The sequence below is a fragment of the Castor canadensis genome, chromosome 8 (assembly GCF_047511655.1).
Source record: "Castor canadensis chromosome 8, mCasCan1.hap1v2, whole genome shotgun sequence".
In the NCBI taxonomy this organism is placed as follows: domain Eukaryota; kingdom Metazoa; phylum Chordata; class Mammalia; order Rodentia; family Castoridae; genus Castor; species Castor canadensis.
In genome coordinates this window covers 82,414,209-82,435,769 of record NC_133393.1, presented here as the reverse complement: position 1 = coordinate 82,435,769, position 21,561 = coordinate 82,414,209, and the positions used below count along the sequence as shown (strand labels likewise).

General features: G+C 38.3%; 1 long non-coding RNA gene across 1 annotated transcript in view; it reads right to left on the bottom strand.

Moving 5' to 3' along the window:
• Positions 1–9,102: 9,102 nt before the first annotated feature.
• The window catches only part of LOC141425740 (uncharacterized), a 162,314-nt gene continuing 149,855 nt past the window's right edge, over positions 9,103–21,561 (bottom strand). Inside the window, exon 4 of the long non-coding RNA XR_012450822.1 lies at positions 9,103–11,233. This is a non-coding gene — a long non-coding RNA (uncharacterized lncRNA). The remainder of the gene's footprint in view (positions 11,234–21,561) is intronic.

The following is a 21,561-nucleotide window of genomic DNA, read 5'->3' as shown; positions in this document are numbered from 1 at the left end:
TTGAGTATATTCAACTTACAGAACTACCTAAGCCATCTTGGCACTTTTTATATCATTGACTGAAATTGCATGACCTACATATCTGAAAATACTACTTGGCCTTCTACAGAGCCCTAGTTATGCTGTCTCTCCCCTGACTTACTTGTTACCCTCTAAGATGGAGTAGTTTCCACTTGCAAATAATCCACACAGACAGATACTTATAAAGGTCTGCTTATTTAGGTGTTGATTTCCATTCATTATTTTCAGCAATTACACATTTCCCCTCTATAGATTGTCACAGAAGAACTCACAAAGGATTTCATAAAAATTAGCAGGCCAAAGTAAGGGCTCCATAGGAATGTTTTGACCAAGTGTTAAATATCTCTTTCTTTTCCATTCTTTTTCCTTCCTTCCTTCCTTCCTTCCTTTTCTTCTTTCCTCCCTTCCTCCTTTCCTCCATTCCTTCCTTCCTCCCTTCTTTCCTTCCTTCCTTTCTTTTCTTCTTGCCTTCCTTCCCTCCCTCCCTTTCTCCATTTCTTTCTTTCTTCTCTCAGTTTTTTGTTATAACTCCCTTAAAGCTCTGTAGCCCAGGTTGCCCTCAAACTCACCATCCTCCTGCCTCAGCCTCTGTAGTACTGAGATTACAGGTGTGCTGGCTTAAATAACTTTTTTTTTTGTTTTTTGGCATTTGAACTCAGGGCCTGGTGCTTGCTAGACAAGTATTTTAAATGTCCTTTTGATTGAATCAAGAAAGAAATAAAATGGTGCTCAACAATGGAGTTGTGAATCAGGCTCAACATTAACTTTTTTTTTTCTTCAAACTAACCAGGAGGCCCCTGTTATCTGGTATAAGAGATTCAAATACTGGGATTTCTCTGTTCCCCCTTCTGGCATTTGGTGACCTTAGGTTCCACCCAGTCAATTCCCCCTGCCCCCGACCACATGCATTCAGGAAGGATCTTGTAACTTTTCTTCTGCTTTTTCAGTTTCCTGATATAGATTCTGGACAGTGACTCCAATCTTCTTTCCTCCATATGCAGGATGGGGCCACATCTCTTTCTGGTGCATTTCATTCTTTCTGTCTCCCACAAACTTGTTCCCCTGCACAATGGTCTCACTTGGCACTTCTGCTACAGTTCTGAGCTACAGTCTGTAAGAGCGCTCAGACTTGGTACTAGACACATCCACCTTTCTGGAATTAATTCTTTGAATACATCTCTGGGTTGTTTTTGTTGACACCTCTGCTTGAGTATGAAGGGTAGGGATCAGAATTGCAGGCAGTGCTCATGTGTTGACCAGCATGTGGAGTCCAGGACTCCTGGCAGAGGAAGCACCATGTGGAGTTATGTGTTTTCTGTGCCCAGCTGTGTTTACACAGCTGTTTACAGTTGCTGTTTGTTCCCAGCCCCACTGTGCAGCTTGGGCACTGAACATCATCCTGTTTGGTGAAGCCAATGCTCTTTTTGGCCTGGGTTCCTACTGTCACTCAGGTGAATAGGCAGTGGCAGGGACTAGAGACCTGTGTGGGCACAGTACATCTAGCTGAAAGTAGACCAGGATGCAAAAAGGAAGCTTTTTATTGTTTTGTTTTACTATTATTAACAACAACACATAGCATACAATTTACCATCTTGGTCATTTAAGTAGACAGTTCATTAGAGTTACATATATTCATATTATTGAGCAACAGATCTCTACAACTTTTTCATCTTGCAAAAACTAAAACTCTATTCTCATTGACCAATTCCCCATTTTCCCCTCCCGCAAAACACCATTCTACTTTCTGTTTGTGTGTTTTGACTATTTATCTACCTCATACAAGTGGAATCATGCAGATGGTATTTGTCTTTTTGTTACTGACTTATTTAATCTAGCATAATATCTTCAAGGTTCAGAAGCTATCTTTAGGCAATGTCTCTTTTCTCTATAGACTAGAAAACAAGGTCAGGAGTAAAATTGTGGAAAAAGGTTTATGTAGAAAGAAGGTGTAGAATATTTATCTAGGATATTTGGAAAGTAAATGAACTAGGGAAATATCAGAGGATGTCACCAAAGACCACCATGGTGTCATAAAATTAAAGCAAAATCCTTCAGCTGAAAAGGGTGGTGCACATCTGTAATCTTAGCTACTCTGGAGGCAGAGGCGGGAGAATTGTGAGTTCCAAGCTAGCCTGGACAAAGTTAGTGAGACCCTATCTCAAAACAAACAAACAAGCAGCATGTTTGAGGGTGTGGCTTTAGTGGTAATGCACTTGCCTAGCAAGCATGAGGCCCTAGCTTCAATTCCCAGTACTGCAATAAATACATACATACATACATACATACATAAAATGAGTCTTATCTGTATGGTCATGAGTTTTCCCTACCCTCCCCCCAGCCCTGGAATAGGTCACTTCTCAGGTAGATAGTTGAATATAACGATAATTGAGTTTGGCCAGGTGACTTAACACAGGGAAAGAGGGGAAAGGAGTTAAGGGTATAAGTAAGGGAATGGTTGTACCAGAGTATCATGTGATCCAAAAGGTCTGAGAGGACATTCATGAAAACCATCACCAAATGGTACATTCTGGCTGATGGAACTTTTGGAATTGCTGATGTTATTTCTCCCTAATTACTAACAAAACCTTACCTATTTTCTTTCCAATCCATTCCCCTGCCTTGGTCAGAATGGTCCTCCTGGCATGAAAACTAATAGAACTGCTTCTTTTAAACTCACAATGGCTTTCCATTGTACAGTGGATAGTGGCCCAACTTTTTCAGGACTCAAGGCCCTGTCTATAACTCTAACCTCATTCTCAATATTTCTTTAGCATCTTCCATATATTCAGCACCTTTTGTTAGCTGAAGGCTTCACTCTTTATCACATCTCTGGGCTGTTATTTCTGTTTGGATCACATGTCTCCATCTCTGAACTTGGCTTTCACTTAGCTTTGGGGTCTCAGTTTAAATTCTGCTTCTGCCTAGAAGCCTTCCTTGATCTTCCCTCTTCCATATGGAATGCCCAATGCATACTTATAGAGCATCCCTTATTCCCCAGTTACTCTTTAATACACAATACTGCTGATGTTTATTTAATTGTTTAAGTATATTTTAATTCTCTGTATCTTCTATTGAGGAAATTTATAGCTTACCCTATATATGAAGTGCCTAAGACTGGAGGTGCTTTTTATTAAAATTATAGCATGTAGTATGTGCTTTTTGAAAGTAATTCTGTTTCTCCCTTGAAATTCCTCTTCTCTAATCTCACTCATCTGATTCCTTCCTTGCTTGACGGCTAATCATCCCCATCAGCTCTCGAGCCCTCTATTCTATGTCTTCACTATTATTTATTATATTATAAATATAATATTCATTTTATCCAGTCTCATAATTTTAAAATATATTCATATCTTGATAAACCCTTGATATAAATCTATAGTGTAACTTGGACAGTTCTTAGGTGCTTCATATTCCTACATCCATTTGTCTATTCCATGTTCCTGCTGTGTAAAAACAGACTTATTTCCACCCAAATTCCATTACTCAAATCATCCCCTTAGTGAATAGCACCTATGCCAGATTGTATTTATTAAAGATGGCTGCACTGAGCTACTTACCCATTTCCCGTGCTCTTCTGACATTGTAACCAATACTGTTCCCACTGAAAGGGTAGATTTAGCAGGGCTTGTGACTGCTCTGACAAACAGAAAACAGACAAAATAATAACATATGACTTTGAGATTGGGTTGAAAAGATAGCTCTTCCTCTGCTTGGCTCTCTATCACTACTTTTGGAAACCAGTCACCATGCTATTAAAAAACTCAGATCACAAGGAGAGGCCACATGCACCCATTTCAGCTGATGACCACAGGTAAGTGCTAAGTCATCATTTGCACTTAGATGCAAAGTTGACTGGGCCTCCAGATGATTCTAGACCCTAGCCTTGGAGTCTTCTAGCTGGGACTTCAGAAGTGGAACAGAAATGAACCATCTTCACTGTGATATGTCTGAATTTCTGACCCACAGAAACTACAAGAGACAATAAATAACTGAAACTATTGCACAATATCGGGTAATTAATATAATATAACAGCTAGTCAGTTGCTCAAGTCAAACACTTAGAAGTTATTATTCACTCCTCGTTTTCTCTCATATCCACATGCAATCCATTCAACAAGTCTGCTTACTTACCTTTAATATATCATTCATGGTCCCCTTTTTATCTCCCATGATACAGCCCAATCTAAGTAACCATCCTTTGTGGCTAAAGCCAGCAGCATGTTCCTAACTGATCTTCCCCACATTCCTCTTCCTCTCCTATAACCCATTCTCCATTCATTGTCCAAAGAGATCCTTCAACATTTCTATCTGAATAGTCTCTTCCCACTGAACACACTCTACAGTGGAGAACATTTGAACACTGCCTAGATGTTTGATGATGTTAAGAAATAATTGTGAATTTTAACATGTGGTAATAGCATAATTAAAAGTTTTTATTACATACAAAATTTTTATAGATGAAATAACAGGACTTCTGGGAGTACTTCAAAATAACCCCCAAGAGAAAGGAAATAGATAGGGGTATTGATCAAACAAAGCTGATTAGAAATTGGGAATTGTTGATACTAGGTGGTACAGAGGGGTCAATCTACTAGTCCTTCTATTTTTGTATGCTTTAAATCTTACAAAATGAAAAGGAGGAGCTTTAAATCTTACAAAATGAAAAGGAGGAGCTGCTTCCTGTGTGTTTTCTTTGTCTTCTTTTGTTCCTCTCTCTCTCTCTCTCTCTCTTTCTCTCTCTCTCTGTGTGTGTGTGTGTGTGTGTGTGTGTGTGTGTGTGTGTGTGTGTGTGTTGGTGGAGATCAAACCCAGGGCCATATTGTAGGCTAGTCCTCTATCACTGAGCTACATCCTTGGCCCATGATATTTCGAGACAGGGTCTTACTATGTAGCTCAGGCTGGCTTGAACTCACTATGCAACCCAGGAATGTCTGGAACTCACAATCCTCTTGCATTAGCCTCCTAAATGCTGGATTACAGATGTGGGCCACCATGCCTGACCCTCCCTTATTTTTTTCTTAAAAAAAAAATATCATTGACAAGCCAGGCATGGTGGCACACACCTGGAATCTAGCACTCTGGAGGCTGAGTCAGAAGTATCACAATCTGAGGCCAGTCTGAGCTACATAGCAAAACCCTGTCTCAAAATTTTTTCATTGGTTTTCTTCCTTTTCCTTCCTTTGAGGTAGCCATGGCTTTCAAAGCCTGAAGAGCTGTGATGAAGAAGGCAAACAGAGCTGCAGAAGTGGCTGTGGCTGAGAAAACAGTGGGGCCAATGTTTCAAGATTTAGGAAGCTGCAGTGAGGTTAAAAGATTGTTTACATAGGGGAGAAATGAGTAAGTAGACACATAAGATACAAATATGAAAAGGGGAAAGGCCAGAAGGAATCCTTAGTTTTTTATTGGAATTGGAGATAATGGGAGAAAGTCACAGTACTTAAAAATGTGTATCTAGCTAGCTAGCTAGATATAAAATTGATGTAGGTATAGGTGTGAACACATATGTGTGCTATATACATATGTTACATACATATGTGTGTGCATGTATTTCCCATTTCAGTTTGCTGAGAAGGTCTAGGAGCAATAACACTCTAGTATCTATGACCATACTTAGCACCCAGATCTTGTTTTCTAAATCCGTTTCTCACTAAAAGAAACCAGGGCTCCCAGGAGAAATGGCTGATTCTAAGATTGGGGCAGGAAAAGTGCAAGAGGATCCTGGAACATTTGCTTGGACCAGAAAGTAAATATGAGCTTAAAAGATGAAGACATATCTGAAAGGTACAGGAGAAGCCTAAAGAGGATCCCACTGGCAAATTCTGGGACAATTTGAACATCCAAAGGAATAACAAAGTAATAAATATAACAGAAATCCACAAACCTTACAGATACCACTGAATGAATGAATGAATGAATGGGGGAAATGGAAAACTCTCTTACATTAGAGTACAGATAATGAATGTCACTGTTTGACAAGCATCATGATAATAACAGATTCAGACATGAGGTATCAATGGATGCTAAAGCCAGTAAGTGAAAGCTTGTGCAAGAACGAGACATTTACTTAGTGCCAATGTTCTTCCTCCACAAAATAATTCACTACAGGGGTAAAAATGGTAGCTTTGTAGTGGGGAAATCTGACAGACACCAAATCTGATGTTAAAGTTAACATCTAGCAGTTGAACAAATTGACACCATGCACCTTCTGATTTGTCATACTGGGAAGAAGATAGCTTAACTTCTGCCATATTCCTAGCAAAAAGGAATTACCTGAATCTAATCAGGAGGAAACATCAGAGACACCCAAACTAAAGGGCATTCTACAAAATAATATGCCTGACATCTTTTCAAATGTTCAAGTCTCTGATGAATACAAGGAAAGACTCAGGAGCTAAACTATTCCATATTGAAGCTGACTGAAGAGATATGACTGGCTGGTGGTGTATCCCATTGATAGAGTGCTTGGCTAGCATGCACAAAGCCCTGGGTTTGATTCTCAGGAAAGAGAGAGAGAGAGAACACTTAAATGAACCCAGTGTTCTGCAGGATTCTAGATTAGATCCTGGAACAAAAAGGAAAAAAAAAACTTGCTGTAAAAGACATTCTTGGGATAATTGCAGAAATTAAATGGTATCTCTTAGATGACAGACTAACATCAATTTTCTTGTTTAGACTGTTGTACTGTGACTTTGTAGGAGAACCTGGGGAACAATTAGGGAAATGAGGGGGAGAATATGGGAATTCTTGGTATATTTGTACATCTTCTCCATAACTTCAAAGGTCCTTCAAAATTAAAAGTAGAAAAGGAAAGACAAACTCAAAACAAAAGGCTGCAGTGGCCTACCTGACTAGCTCCATGAGCAGATGCTTCACTGGGGCATGCTGGGTCATGCCTTTACCTCTCTTCCCTCTCTGTTCTGATCTCTCCAGCCACGCTTCTCTTTTCTTTCTTCTATGAACACGATACGTGGGTTTCCATCTCAAACCCTTTGTGTTTGCTATTCTTCCTTCCTTCGTCTTCATAGGGTTCTGGTCTTCATAGGTATCCCCTTCCTTTTAATAAGCCCCTGACTTGAATAAATGGGCTTAGCCTTTTTAACCTTTCCTACCACACTTGGGAAACTTTCTTATTTCTTGACCTGTTTGATGCCTATCAGTGATCTAAGCCAGTGAGGACAAGGACTGCCTCTCTCACCACTGCAGGTGTACCCAAGCACTCAGACAGTGTCTAGTGCATAAGAGGTGCTTAGTAAGTATTGTTCCTTGGAATCCTAAGTCCTTTGACATGATCTGATTAAAAGAAAAAACAACAACAATAACAAAAGGAAAGAAGGAAACAGAATTTGGTGGGCAAATATATTTGGGACAGGCAAAGCCACACGGTATCCTCTCACTAAGATTCACACAGAGTCTCAGAAGCCCTCCTGTAAGGAGTGACTTGCTTACCTTTATTTCACAAAGCACTTCTTAAATGTATTTGAACATGAAATCCTCTTTCTATTAGATATAGAATATAAAACACTGTGCTCCTATGAGAAAGGAAAACAAAAACCCTACATTGTATACAAAATAAGTTAAAACTCTAAACAAGACACATAGTGTCTCATTTGGCCCCAAAATGAAGCCATGGGTGCCCTGTTGTGTTTATTGCAAAGTGAAGCCATCTCTTCCTTGACAATCAGGTGCACCATCCCTCACCTTAGTGTAGCTATTTTTAGTTGCTGTGCACAAGGGGCACAAAGGCAGGCTCTGGATTCTAACGCTGCTGTTGAGAACTGTGTAGGTACTAGGGGACTATGGTGTATCTCTCGGATTCCAGAGATGATTGCTCAAAACAGAAACAGAACTACAATGGACTGGTGTTTTTTACAACCAATAACTAATTTTGATTCACCAATTTATGAAAGGCATGGTATTGCTAAACAATCACAAGCGCATTAGTCTTGAGACCAGTCACTATCTTACCATGTATGGCTTATAATTGTTTCTGGAGAAGTGTGTTTGAAATCCATGTTGTTCCATGTTTAGGCTGGTTTGGTTCTTCCAGCTGTTTGGTGCTATCTCAGTGCCTCCACCTTCCAAGTAGAAGAACTACTTTGTATTAAGAAGTGGTGTTACCTGAATCCAACTTGCCCTTAGCCACCCTTCCCAGTGACTCTGTCCTCTGCGTGTACAGTGACGAGAAAACAGAAAAGAGACTTAGGATTTTAACCAAAGATCTCCAAAAATGTCACTCCCTAAATTAGCCATGTAAACCTGGCTCTATCACCAAATTCTCCCTTTGCCCAAATGAATTTTGCTTCCTTATTATTTTGCTATATATTCTTAGTTATGAAAGAGTTTTTCTATCAGGATCAAATCCAAACCTCAGCAGACAGAAAGTTCAGGTAAAGGAAGATTGCACGAGGCAGGGGTCTTTCTTGACTGTATAGCTCACCTGTACTGGTGTAGAAGTAGGGTTTCCTTGATTTCTGCGTGGGTATAAAACATCCATATGTAGAAATTATTATGGCCTCAGAGAACAAAGCTACATTGAAAGCAAATTCTTCTACTGTCCTTTGTGGTACAACTTCTCATAAAAGTAGACCAAGTATGACAAGTGTTAAGAGCCTTTTTCATCTCTATATCCCAGGGGCAGAACAGAGGGTGGGAACAGAACCAACATGGTTTCCAAATTCCCACATGGAACACCATCTACCCTTGTTTTTCATGCTTAAGAAAAAGAGGAGCAAATAGTAAGAACAGAAGAGCTTTAAAAAGAGAATGAAGACAGAAAAAAATTAATGAAATATCCTCCTAGACATCTCTTCTCAGCTTTTTGGTTAAGATCAAATATAATAACCTCATAGACATCTCAGACCAAGTGCAATATTTACAGATAACATATGTAGAAGCTTTCTAACCTGGGAACACACATGAGTACATATAATATATAATACAAATAAATGTTGATTTATTTTATTGGGGGTGAAAGGATCCAGAGAAGAAATACAAAAGGATGATCAATTACAGGGTTTCATTTTTATTTTATTTTATTGATTTGTGTGTGTGTGTGTGTGTGTGTGTGGTGCTGGGATCAAACCCAGGGTCCTGTGCATGCTAGGCAAGCACTCTCCATTTTTTTAAATGGAGCCCAGAGATACCACAGAGACAGCATTTCTTAATCTAAGCAGAGAAAAGTCTGCAAAGAGGTCCTTTTTCTCATCTGAAACTTTTCATCCTTACTTATTTTTTTACATATGCAAATATTCCACGAAAGTATCAACCTTCAAACCATTCAGTATCTCTGTCATCAGATAGTTGCTAAAAACAATGGTGTTTTCTAAAACAGATAAGGGAAGGAAGAAGATATGCTACTGAACAACCTTCCCCTTCCAGATTTGAGCAGGAGTCAGTCAGAACCAAGTAGTTCACCACCAGCCTCAGCTACTACCGGCACAGGCGAGTCACAGGGTCTGCTTTTACCTTGCTGAAGAGCAGTGCCTTATCTTATGGAGGATCATGACTCATTTGTTGCTTTGATATTTATGATGAAAGTGCAAAGGGCATTGCAAATCAACTAGAGGAAGAACATGAAAGCCCAGCTCAAAGCTCTCTTTCTACATTTGTAAATACTACCCTGGGCTGAAGGCTGAAGATTTGTTAATCTGGTCATTTAACAAAGAATCATTTTTTTTAAAAAACAGCTGAATTTTTTTCCTATGCAGATTTGAAGTTGTATTTATACCACAGATTGGGGGAAGAAAATGCGAGTGGGTGCTTTTGAAGAGTTTGTATCCTCTATGAAGCAAGGATGGAGAATAATGACCATGCTATAGAGTTCTGTAGGACCCAGGCAAATTTATAAGCAGAAGAAAATATTCTAACCCCAACTTCCTCTTTCTCCTCCAAGCTGCTTCCCTTTATCCATTGGTCATATGTTACTCGTCTTAAAGGCTGTTCTCCTTTTAGGCTGAGTATGAGAAGGCCTTAAAAGAACAACTCATGTAAGACCTGGGTTTAATTCAAGTCTTGACCATGCTACTTTATAAACTGAATTAGCTTGGGCAAGTTGCCTCACTTTCTTATGTCCATTTCCTCATTTGTAGGGGGGAGGGAGGAAAAATGGAAATAAAAAACAGATAACTCAGCCAAGTGCAGTAGCACAGGCCTGTAATCCCAGTTACTCAGGAAGCAGAGGCAGCCCAGGCAATGTTAGTGAGACCCTACTCAAAAAGAGGTGGTCTAGGGACATGGCTCAAGTGGGGATGTGACTAGGTAAGTACAAGACTCTGGGTTCAATCCTCAGTACGGAAAAAACCTAACTCAGCAATTTATACCAATGTTCTCACATAACAAATATTTACTTAGTGTTACCATGTGCTAGGGATAGAACAAGACACAGAACTGATCCTCAAGGAGCTTACATTCTGAGCCCTTTTATGTACATACTGTGCATTTGGCAGGGACTTTCATATACGTAGCATCAATCAATCCTCTCCACAGGAGTGGCAGCCCTCAGGTTTCCTGAGCACTCACAACCTCTGTTGTGGCTGAGTGGTTGATTTTCCAAAAGATATTTGTGAAGGGCATATGATACACCAGGCACTGTGCTAGACACTGGAGATTTACTGGGGAACAGTGTTGGATCTACTGGACTCCATCAGACGAATGTAGCTATTTCCTAAATATTCAAATGATGCTTGGAATCCTATAGTGGAGTATCATCTATAAAATGAAAATCATATTATTCAGCTGTTTGACATTCAGTCTTATTTTCTAGGATCATTGAATAGGTACATGAAATACTTTTCTCAATAGCTGAAAGGAAGACAGTAGATATTCATCATGACCTCTCATGTGTTATACTTTGTTCCTCCCTGCTTTTTCTCATTTAATCTTCACAACAAAGATAGGAGATAGGAATTATATCCATTATATAGAAATATTATATCCATTTTATAGAAGAAGAAACTGAGATGCAGAGGTGTGAAACACTAAGGACATTTAAGAGTATTTGAAAGGGTAGTCTGAAGAACTGTAATAAAGAGACCACAAAACATAGTGACTTAATGAATGCTTATTTCTATCCCTTTTAACAACTCAATGTGAACATTTCAGGTTGTTGAGCAGTTGCTGTCTATGAGATTACTCCAGAATCCAGGTTCCTCTGCTGTTACCACTGCATCTCCTGTATGGCCAGTCAGGTCACCACCATGGTCTACATTCCAGCCTATGGGAAGAGAAAAAGACAATGTTAGGGCAAGTAGCTTTGTCCTAAATGAGATGCCCAATATTGTGGAAATCCTTTATTCTCAAAGCCCATTAATCTGAATTTAGTTGCATGGCTACATCTAGCTGCAAGGGAGGCTGGGAAATGTAGCCTGTGGCTGGGCAGCCATGTGCCCAGCTAAAATCCAAGAGATTCTATTAATTAGTCAGCATAAGGTAACAAGGAACACTAGAGAAGTCAGTAGACCCTGGTAAGCCAGTAAGTGATGAAGCAGGAATTCAAGCTCAGATTTGCCAAATCCAGTTCCATGTCACTGTCTTTTAGATATAAGGGCTAGAGAACTTTGGCTTTCTGTTGGCTGCAATGCAAAATGTACACACACACATGCACACACACAATTTATTGATATAGCTCAGGAGCAAACAGTTGAACTGTATGTTGACTTCTCAGAAACATAGTTATTTTTAAAAACTTTTCTTCTCAAAGATGCCAGTTTTCATGGAAACATCTCAAGCCTCTGGCAGCCTGGCCTTATGATTCATGTGAACTACTTATTTAATGAGTTACAGAAGAAAGAGAGAAAAATACAGCTACTTCAAAAAGGAAAATATGCCATCTCCTTGCCAACTCCATAACAGAAGAGAGCTTGAAGATACAACAGGGCCACACACCGCAGGTTCTGTTCCAGTTGGCTAATGCAAGAGTCAGTCAGGAAGACTAGGTGAGTATCCACTTAAAAAAAAAAAAAAAGAGTTTACTTCCCCCATGGCCCTTACCATGATCAAGAATCACCTTACAGTGATTCTTGAAACTTTCATCTGGGCTTAAAAAGGAATAAACCATGTTTTCATATTTTGGGCAAAGAAATAGTGATTAATTTCTTTAAAAAAAAAAAAAGGGAGGGCTAGGTGCTTATATGGTAGTCCTGCCTAGCAAGCTCAAGATCCTGAATTCAAAGCCCAGTAACAAAAGGGAAAAAAAAGAGATCCCTGAAATTCTGCCTTCCTGATTTTTAATTCATTCACTATGTCCTGCCATACTGGCTTGAATCTGTTCCCCAGCCCTCTGACTGGAATGCAGTCAACTAACCCAGAAAGCCAGGAGGCTACTCTTTTCTTGTCCTCCTTCTTACTGTGCTTATTTGCTTCAAAGTGATTATCACCTTCTAAAAAAAATCCCATGTGTGCACTTGCTTATTGCCTATCTCTCCTCCACGTACCTCTAAAACCTACATTTCAAGTAAATGGAGCCCTTCTCTACCTAGTCATCCAGATGAAGATTTACTAGGAAACTAAGGATGCTTATAGTCAAGGCACTTGGCTTGTATATGCTTCTTCTGTAGCCCATTATTTGATTTTGTATTTTTAATTTTGTGTTATTTTTCTTAAATAAGGATCCTCAAGTTGTTTAAACTTCTAGAGTGCCCCAGTCAAAAATAAATATAGTCAAACATTAAAGTGGTATGATGTTATATATACTTTTAAGTTTCCCTCCATGTTTCCTGGCTCATAACTCCCTCCCCAAGGCAGGCCATAGTAACTAGAATTCCTTTGCCCTAAAGCAGGTCATAGAAATGTGAATACTCCTCCACCTTTCTGTATTGAAGCTAATCATAAGGAAATTCTTCTGCATACCTTATCTGATCGTAGATCATAAGACTCTCCATCTCAGAAGAGCTCCAGCCCCACCCAAAAGGAAAAAATGCTGCACTGAGAGGCCAAGAAGACTGAACAGCTTGGTTTCCCCACTCATTTTATTAGCATTAGATCATATTCTTTTTTGTCCCGTCACCTTTCTACATTGTTGTTCATGTTTCAGTCATGCCTATGCCATAAAGTTTCCATAAATACCCAAAGAGATGGGGTTCAGAAGGCTTCCTGAAAACTGGAGGATAGCAAGCTTGAAGAGGGCATGGAAGAACTACACCCCTTCCAATATGCCTTGCTCTATTCATCTCTTCATCTGCCTCTTTTGTAATATCCTTTATGAAAATACAGTAAATAAATCCAGAGTTCTGGGATCTGCTTGAGCAAATCAATTGACTCTCAGGTAGGAGGAGTGTAAACCCCTATTACAGTTGGTTGGTCTGCAGCACAGGTAAAACTATGTGAAATGAGGGAGATACTCTCGAAGATCAAGTCCTCATCCTGTTGGATCGGATGCTATTACAAGGTAAATAGTGTCAGAATTGAATTCAATTAGATTCATTTAGAGGCCACACAAGTAGTATGAACTGCAGAACTGACTTGCTTGCTTGCTTGCTTGCTTGGTGTGTGGGGAATCCCCACCCCCTCAAAAACCTGGTGTCAGAAGTGATCTGTGTTGTGAGAGTATAGTAGGAGAAACCAAGGCTTTGCTTTTTTTCTCAAGTGATTATAGAGTTTATCAGTAACTACTGAAAGCAAAGGAAGAGCAGTTCCATTACACTTTGTACAGAGGGGACTGGGCTTTTCAAAGGGAGAGGAAGAGAATGGCAATGGAGGACAGCAAGGGCTTGAACAGAACCAGGGAAATGAAAAGCTGTAAGAAATGGGGAGGTCTTGGTATATGTAAATCCATCTGGGGCTAACTGGCACTAGCTGAAGATCTCTACTCCCACAGAGCCTGAAAGAGAGCCTTGTCGCTCCTATCACTTAGCTTCCATATTCATCTCTGAACACCACTTTCATCCTGTCATTTCCTGTTCCAGAAATCTTCAGTAACTCCCACATGAACAAAGAATAAAATTTAAATCTCTAAGCTTGCCATTCAAGCTGCTAAACCTGTTTTTTCCACCCTAATCTACTTTTTTCTTTAGAAACATCCCACCACAGTCACAAGTACTGCTCCATGAATATTCCTTGTTCCTTCCATCCACTCATTTCTTCACATTAGCTGTTCACATAATCTGGAATCAACTTTTCCCCAGTCTTGGCTACTTGTAAACCTTATTCCTACTTCAGAATCCTTCTCCATGAAGCCCTCTCAAACTCAAGCAGACCTAGCATCTCTTCCTCTTCTGAACTCTGGCCAGGCAGGCCATTCATTTAGCATTGACTTCTATTACTAACTCCCTTCTCTTGTTTCTTAGCCTGCCCACTCATCTGGCTTATTCAAGCCCTTTATCCAGAGACCACATCCTCATGGGAGCCACTGCTAGTTCAATGGTTTGGTCTCAATGGAGATTGAAGAGGTCCTAAGGAGGCCAGTTGGGTTGTATATTTGGAGCCCAGTGAAATAAAAATAACAGAATTTTACAGACTCTCTGAAATAAAATACAATCACCAGAAATGTGAATAGAAGTATTTAAGACATGTAATATAATAAATTAATGTAAGTTATTAAATCATAAATTCTTCAAGGGCAGTTCTATAATAGTTTCTGAAAAATAGCTGGCATGGGGCCATTTATTGTAAGAATATTCTTCCATAAGTACTACACGATGGAGACTGATTGTATGGTGATAATGATGATGGTGACATTGTTGGCCATGTGGAGTAAGTCTAGTACTTTAAGATGGTGAGACATCGAGATTGTCTGATAAGGTCCTGCATGAACGGAATTTATTCTGTTACTGCTTTCTATGTTAGCAACACCAAAGAAAATGGCTTTTTTTTCCCCCAAAAAGAAGTAGAATTTATATTTCATTTTTTTAGAAAATGGTTACATTTTCCTCTTAGGCATAATGGAAAAGTCTTATTCAGACAATGTACTTCTAGAAATGAAAGTACTTTTAGGAAGCGGGGAAGAGCTTTTGTTTCCTGTAGCATCAGGCTTCTTTGTATTCTTTTGTATATGTTTCAGTGATAGGCAAAACGACAGTCCTTTAGTAGAAGTTAAAATTATAGCCCTAAAAAACTACTTGAATACAGTATTTTATTTCCGTTTAGACTTATTTCCAATTGTGCTTAATCTTTTCCAGGCTTGTTATTGCTTTCTCTTACAGTTTGCACTTCATAATGACATTTTTAGTCTCTTTTGCCCTCTATTGAATTGCCCTGGTAATAACAGTAACCAGCAAAGTGCTAGTTCTCCAGCATGGAGAGGAAGATATAAATATTTGATCTCAGATCAGTGATGTGTGTAATTGTTGCTATAGAGAAAATCTTTGATTGCTGCCCAAATCTAGAGGCCTATTAAAATTTAATTTCTAGGTCTTCTCTCTCTATATAAAACTCAGAACATTTCATAGTATACAAATTAACCCTTTCCTGTTCTTATAAAAAAGCAATTCTCTATCCACAAGAATGGACCAAGAAGAAATACACCTCATCCATAGGAATAGGACTTAGATATAGTAGACAGCAATTGCTTTTAATGAACACTGAAAATTTCAGGAAATAAACAATAAGGGAAATTGAATTTCTTCTCTAGAAATCATAAAAAATATAATAGACTCTCATTTGCATTTTTTGACTACTGATACTGTTAATGTTTAAAAATCATAGAAAAGTACTCTAGAAAAAATAGATATGAAATAGGAAAAATAGATTTGAAAGTAATTAATATATTAGCGTGACTTTATAAACATTTTAAAAAACTGAGTTGACAATAAAAGCTAGATGTTGTGGTGCACACTTGTTATCCCATCTATGTGGGAGGCATAAATAGGATGATTATGATTTAGGCAAAAAACAAGACCATATTCAAAAAATACCTAAAGCAGGAAGAACTGGAGGTGTGGCTCAAGTGACAGAGTGTTGGCGTAGCAAGCACAAGGCCCTAAGTTCAAATCCCAGTACTACAAAAACAAACAAACAAGCAAAAAACCTGAAACTGAGTTGATCTGGGAATGGTGGCTTGTGCCTAATCCTAGCACATGGGAAGCTGAGGCAGTTAAGATCACAGGTGGGAGGCCAGCCTGAACTACATAGAGAGTTCAAGATCAGCCTGAGCTAAGTATCAAAACCTTCTATTAAAAAAAAAAGACCACCCAAAAACACAAAAGACAACTGAGTTGAAATTGGAAAACTATGGTTTCATAGCTATTAAATGCTATTCATAAATTGTATTTGCAGAATTCTAACCATAAAAAGAAAACAAAAAGCAAATGTCTTTAGGGCAACAATATGAGGTTTCTCTTTCTAATACCCACCGCAGGATTTGGTTACTGGCTGACTCATCTCATTATATCCAGATGAATGAAGTACTAAAAAAGTAGATAATCCTGAAGCTTAATTTTTATATGTTAGTTTCAAAGTCTCTCAGCTATACTCAAAGCTCTTATGGTAACACAATTGATGGATCCATCTTGTACCTTTTCCAGTTTCCCTCCTTCCCTTCTGATAGGGTGAGGCATGAATCCTGAAAGGATTAAAAAGTTTTGTACATCATAAATGTAAGTGGCCCAAGAGCACTAGATATACATCGATTTCCCCAGAAAATTCAAGATTGACCACAGGGTAATGTAAAAACAATCTATGAGACTTTTAGAAATCTAAAGGCTTAGGATTCTCTTGTTGGCTGCATCATGCATGTATCATTCCCTACTGGGAATGGTGATCAGAAAGGGTAAAAGTAAGAGTTTCTAGACTCTGGAATCAAATAATCCAATTACATCACTTAATTTCTATAAAGTCTTAGGCAAATTTTGTTTAACTCTTTAGACTTCTGTTTCTTCATTTTTGTGGTGAGAAAAAACTTCTTAGAGTTGTTCTGAAGATTAAACAAGACCTGGAAGATATTAGGGAAGGGAATGGCTAGAAAAGACCTTTGATTAATATTTGTCACTATTGGCATCTTCACGAAGATCATAATTCAATATTATTTTATCATTAATAATAAAAACAGTAAACAAGGAAATTTTCCCTACATAAAGCAAGCATGTATTTCTGGCTTCTGGGCATTCTCTTAGCCTTTCTGCACTCTCTCAACTCAGTGTTGTATTTGAGGCTGTGACTCACAACACTAAAAGACTCACAAATTCCCCTGACATATTCCCCTGGGACATCATTGTGATTCTATGTCTACTGTACTCTGTCTAAGCAGGGCACAGAAGAGCTGTTCAAGTTATTAACAATAACATGGTCTGAGGGAAGCCAGTTGGGTTGAATATTTGGTATCTTATAATTCCATTAAGCTCTTCTTCCCCTTTTCATTCTTTATCTTTTTGCTATTCTGATTGAATTATTTCCAGTGACCTGTCTTTGAGTTCACCCATCCTTTTCTCTGCCTAATCTAGTCTGCTATTGAGCTCCGGCAGTGAATTTTCAATTCAGTTCTTGTGCTTTTTAGCTCCATTTCTGTCATGCTTCTGTTTGTTGCATTGTTTATATTTTCTCTTTGTAAGATTTTTTCACTTTGTTCGTACGTTCTCTTGACCTCAGTGAGCATCTTGAGAATTATGTTTAATTCTGTCAGGTAAATCATAAAACTCTGCTCAGGTCATCATCTAAAGTTGTTGCTTCTTTGTTTGGAGTATTTTGCCTGATGCTTCCTTTTCCTTGACTTTCTGTGTTGTATCTAACATTAGACAAAACAGGCATCTTGCCCAGTCTCCACAGACTGGCCTCCTATAGGAAAAGGCCCCCACCAATCATCCTGGCCAGAGTCTCTAGGGGCCTCTATCAACTCCTTTTTTCCCCAGGGAGAAGCAGGCAGCTGTGGGGTATATCTGTTGCTTTTTTTTTTTTTCCCTAATATAGTTTGTTTTTAAAATTATTTTTGTACTGGAGAGTACATGCAACATTTATAAAAGCTCTTACAATATATCACAGTTGAATTCACCCTATTCATCCCCTCCATCATTCTCCTTTATCCCCTCCTCTTTGTCTGTTGCTTTCTGATGATCCAGGGATGGGAAAGAACTATAACATCTACCAGCTTAAGTCACTGCCTCTGTTGTTCTCCAGGTAACTAGACTGTGTTGGATCTATCAGATATACAGGATTAGTGAAGTAGATGCTAGTTCTTTGGACACCCCTGGAGAAATTGGAGTTCTGGATGCATAAACCCTTTCCCTCTCTGGGGGTTGGGGGGAGGCTGAAAGCTGGAGTTTTTGTTTGCTCATTCTCACCTCAAGCTGATGCCTCCATTCTCCTGTGGGTGATCAGACTGTGCCAAACATGTCAGCTCAAAGACTGGCAGATCAGAAACCAGTCCTCTGTGGAGCCCCCTCAGAAAAGTTAGGGTGCTATGAATTATCAGTTCTTCCCATGAATGAAGGTGGGATCTGGGGAGCTCTTCTTGACAGTATAGTGCTGTGCTGGAACACTATACCAGCAAGAAGACATCTTTCATCTCCCTACTGGTTCTGGAGAGTACAGTTTCACACTTCTCTGGGCTGTGGGAGCCTTTCAATTAGTTTCTGATTTCTCATAAAAGGAATGTGTCTGTTTCTGAATCAGTGTGTTTGTGGGTGAGTGGGAGGAAGGAGAGTGTATACTTCCTATTCTGTCATTTTCCTAACATTAGCCCTCTTTTTTGTTTTCCCCTGGGGATAATAGCTAGTGACATGGAATTGCTTTTGCTATTACCTTTGAGGGATATTAGGAGGTGAAGGAAGAACATTATCTCCTCCTTCAGATGCTCTGTATATACTAATATATTCAGGCAAAGAAAGAGTCCCTGATTTGGAAGAGATCGTATCTAAGAACATAGGCGCTGACTATTAATATATACCTGGAAAGATTTGGGAAGTTTGAGCACGCTAATCAGAATTGAGTCTGCAAGAGGTAGGGCTGGAAAAATCAGTTGACCTGTAATCTTTGAAGAAAGGCTGAGTTATAAAGGGAAGTAAGAAGACTGACAAGTGAGAAGCCTGAAAGAATTCAATTCTTGTTCTTTTTCTTAAGAGAAAAAAAAATTATGGAATCTAAAAAAACCAGTATTAATTACCACATGTAGGTTCTCTAAGGAAGTGGAATTAAGTGGTAAGGTTTTATGAGTTACAAAGCACTTCACTCAGAACTAGATCTCTTCCTTGGTCTCAGCCCATTTTTCTTTCTTTCTGTAAAAAACAAAGTTATTTAATATCTTTGAATGCCTACTGCATGCAAAGCACTGTGCTAGGTACCTTGATACAATAGAGAGCAAAATTGGACAAGGCCCTGGCCATGTGTGACTTAGAGAAGCTTAGATATTATGGTAATGGAAAAGGGTACATAGTTTTCAGTGTAAGTTAATGGGGATTCTAATTTATGGGTTAATCTAGGATTGTTTATCTAGAGGTTGTTTATTTAGACACATGTATCAAATTGAGATTCTAAACCTACTAAACTGAGAGCCAATCTAAAGTATATAGAGACCCAGAGAAGGAGCCATCACCCATGGTGCTGCCTTTCGGTGCTTAGTGGGCATCTTTTCTGAGAACCCTAGCTACTGTTACTCATTTCAACAGTAGGGAATGAGTTCTTACACCAGTTCATACAAACCACCATCCAGATGTCCTCTGGAAAAAACACGAAAAATTAATGTTGAGTTCAGTTTGTTTAGTTTATACATCTGGTATTCCTAGATGGTTCTTTCATCCATTGTCTTTTGTTTTTTGTTTGTTTGCTTGTTTGTTTGTTTAGCTTATACATCTGGTATTACCATCCCCTGTCTTCTTTGTTTTTGTTAGTTTGCTTATTTGTTTATCATACTGGGAATTGAACTCAGGGCCTTGCACTTACAAAGCAAGTGCTCTACCACTTGAGCCATGTCCCTAGTTCTGTTTTTGTTTTTAATGGCAATTAAAACAAACATATTCCTGGTGATGAGCTAATACCACTTGAGAGAAGTAAAAGAGCAGAGAGAGGGTGCTAGAAACAGAGATGGTGTTATATGGATTCTTCAAATAGAAAAAAATTGGCATTAGAAGCTAGTGGATATAACCCAACAGTTAAAGAAAGTATAATTAAAACATGATTTCACAACATCCATCATACTTTTTATATTCCAAATTTTGATAATTCATTCTATTATATTTTTATTATTTTATATTCTGAAATTACCCAAAGCATTGATCTAAATGGACCATGTGATTATAAATTTCTTGAAAAGTCATGAAGTCCTCACAAATTATTCATTTACTGAAGATTAAATGTTATGTTGGCTATTATAGTCTCTAATAAATTCTTTTATTGATTATTTGGACAAATGATTTACACATTTAATGACATTTTAGCTTGCTGCTTATTAAGTCTTAAGCCCTTAAAAGATGAGATTAAAAATTGCTTCAGATAATATATTTTGTATGACTCGAATGATTCAAAAACATTTATAAAGGAAGGAAATCCAATTGCATCTACTTAGAATTGCTAAATGAATTCAATTCATGTGGTATAAATTTACTTTGAAACTTTTACCCATACTTTGGAACTGTGTGTTTTCCTCAGTTACTCCTCTAACCCTACAATGAAAATAAGAATAAGATAGTACAAACATATCTTGAGAAACTAACTTGGGACTTTGCTAATGCATGCAAAACATGTCCTAAACCTTTCTTTTACTAGTCTCTCTCTCTCTCTCTCTTTTTTGCAAACAGCTCTGGAAGTGGTCAATAGAATGTCTCCCTTTGAAGGCCATGACCCTCATTGAAAAAGACTGCAACCAGGACACTTATTTTCCTTGTGCCTATAGAACACATGTTCATTAATTTAAAAAAATTATTTTAGCATTTGTGATCCATCCCAATAATAGTAATAATATTATTGCTAAAAATTTGGCAACATGTATATATTAAATACTTGCTATATTATAGCACCAAGTTGCTATGGAGTCTTGTAACTTATTATATTATATTAGACTCATTAAGGACATAAAAATTGCAAAAGAAATAGGTAAAACATTCTCAAAATAGATAAAATATGTGGCAAATACTATGTCAGATTCTTGGTGTGTATTAGCTCATTTAGTCCTCATGACAACTTTGGGAAAATAAGATAACTATTATTCTTCCCATTTAAGAAGTAAAGAAGGTGGGGCCATAGAAATTAAATAATTTGCCATGCTGATAGAGCAAAGTAGAGTGTCAAGATTGGAATCCGTTCTTCCATTTTCCTGAAAATGACATAATTTCATTCTTTTCCATGGCTAATTAAGTGAAATAAGCCAGGTTGAGAAAGACAAATATTGCATGTTTTCTTTCATATGTAGACTCAAAGCCTAATGAATATAATATATATGATATATGGTATATCATGTGTAATATATGATATAGAATATCTAATATATTACATATAACATGAATGTAAATGTGGGACTCTTGTGGGGGATATGGGGAGGGGGAGAGAGAAAGAGAACAATGGGGAGGTGAATAATATTAAAGTCCATATGTTTATGTATGAAGATGACATAATGAACCCCATTAAAAATTGATAAAAATGGGGGGAAGGGAGACATGGAAAAGAAAGAACAATAGAGGGGGT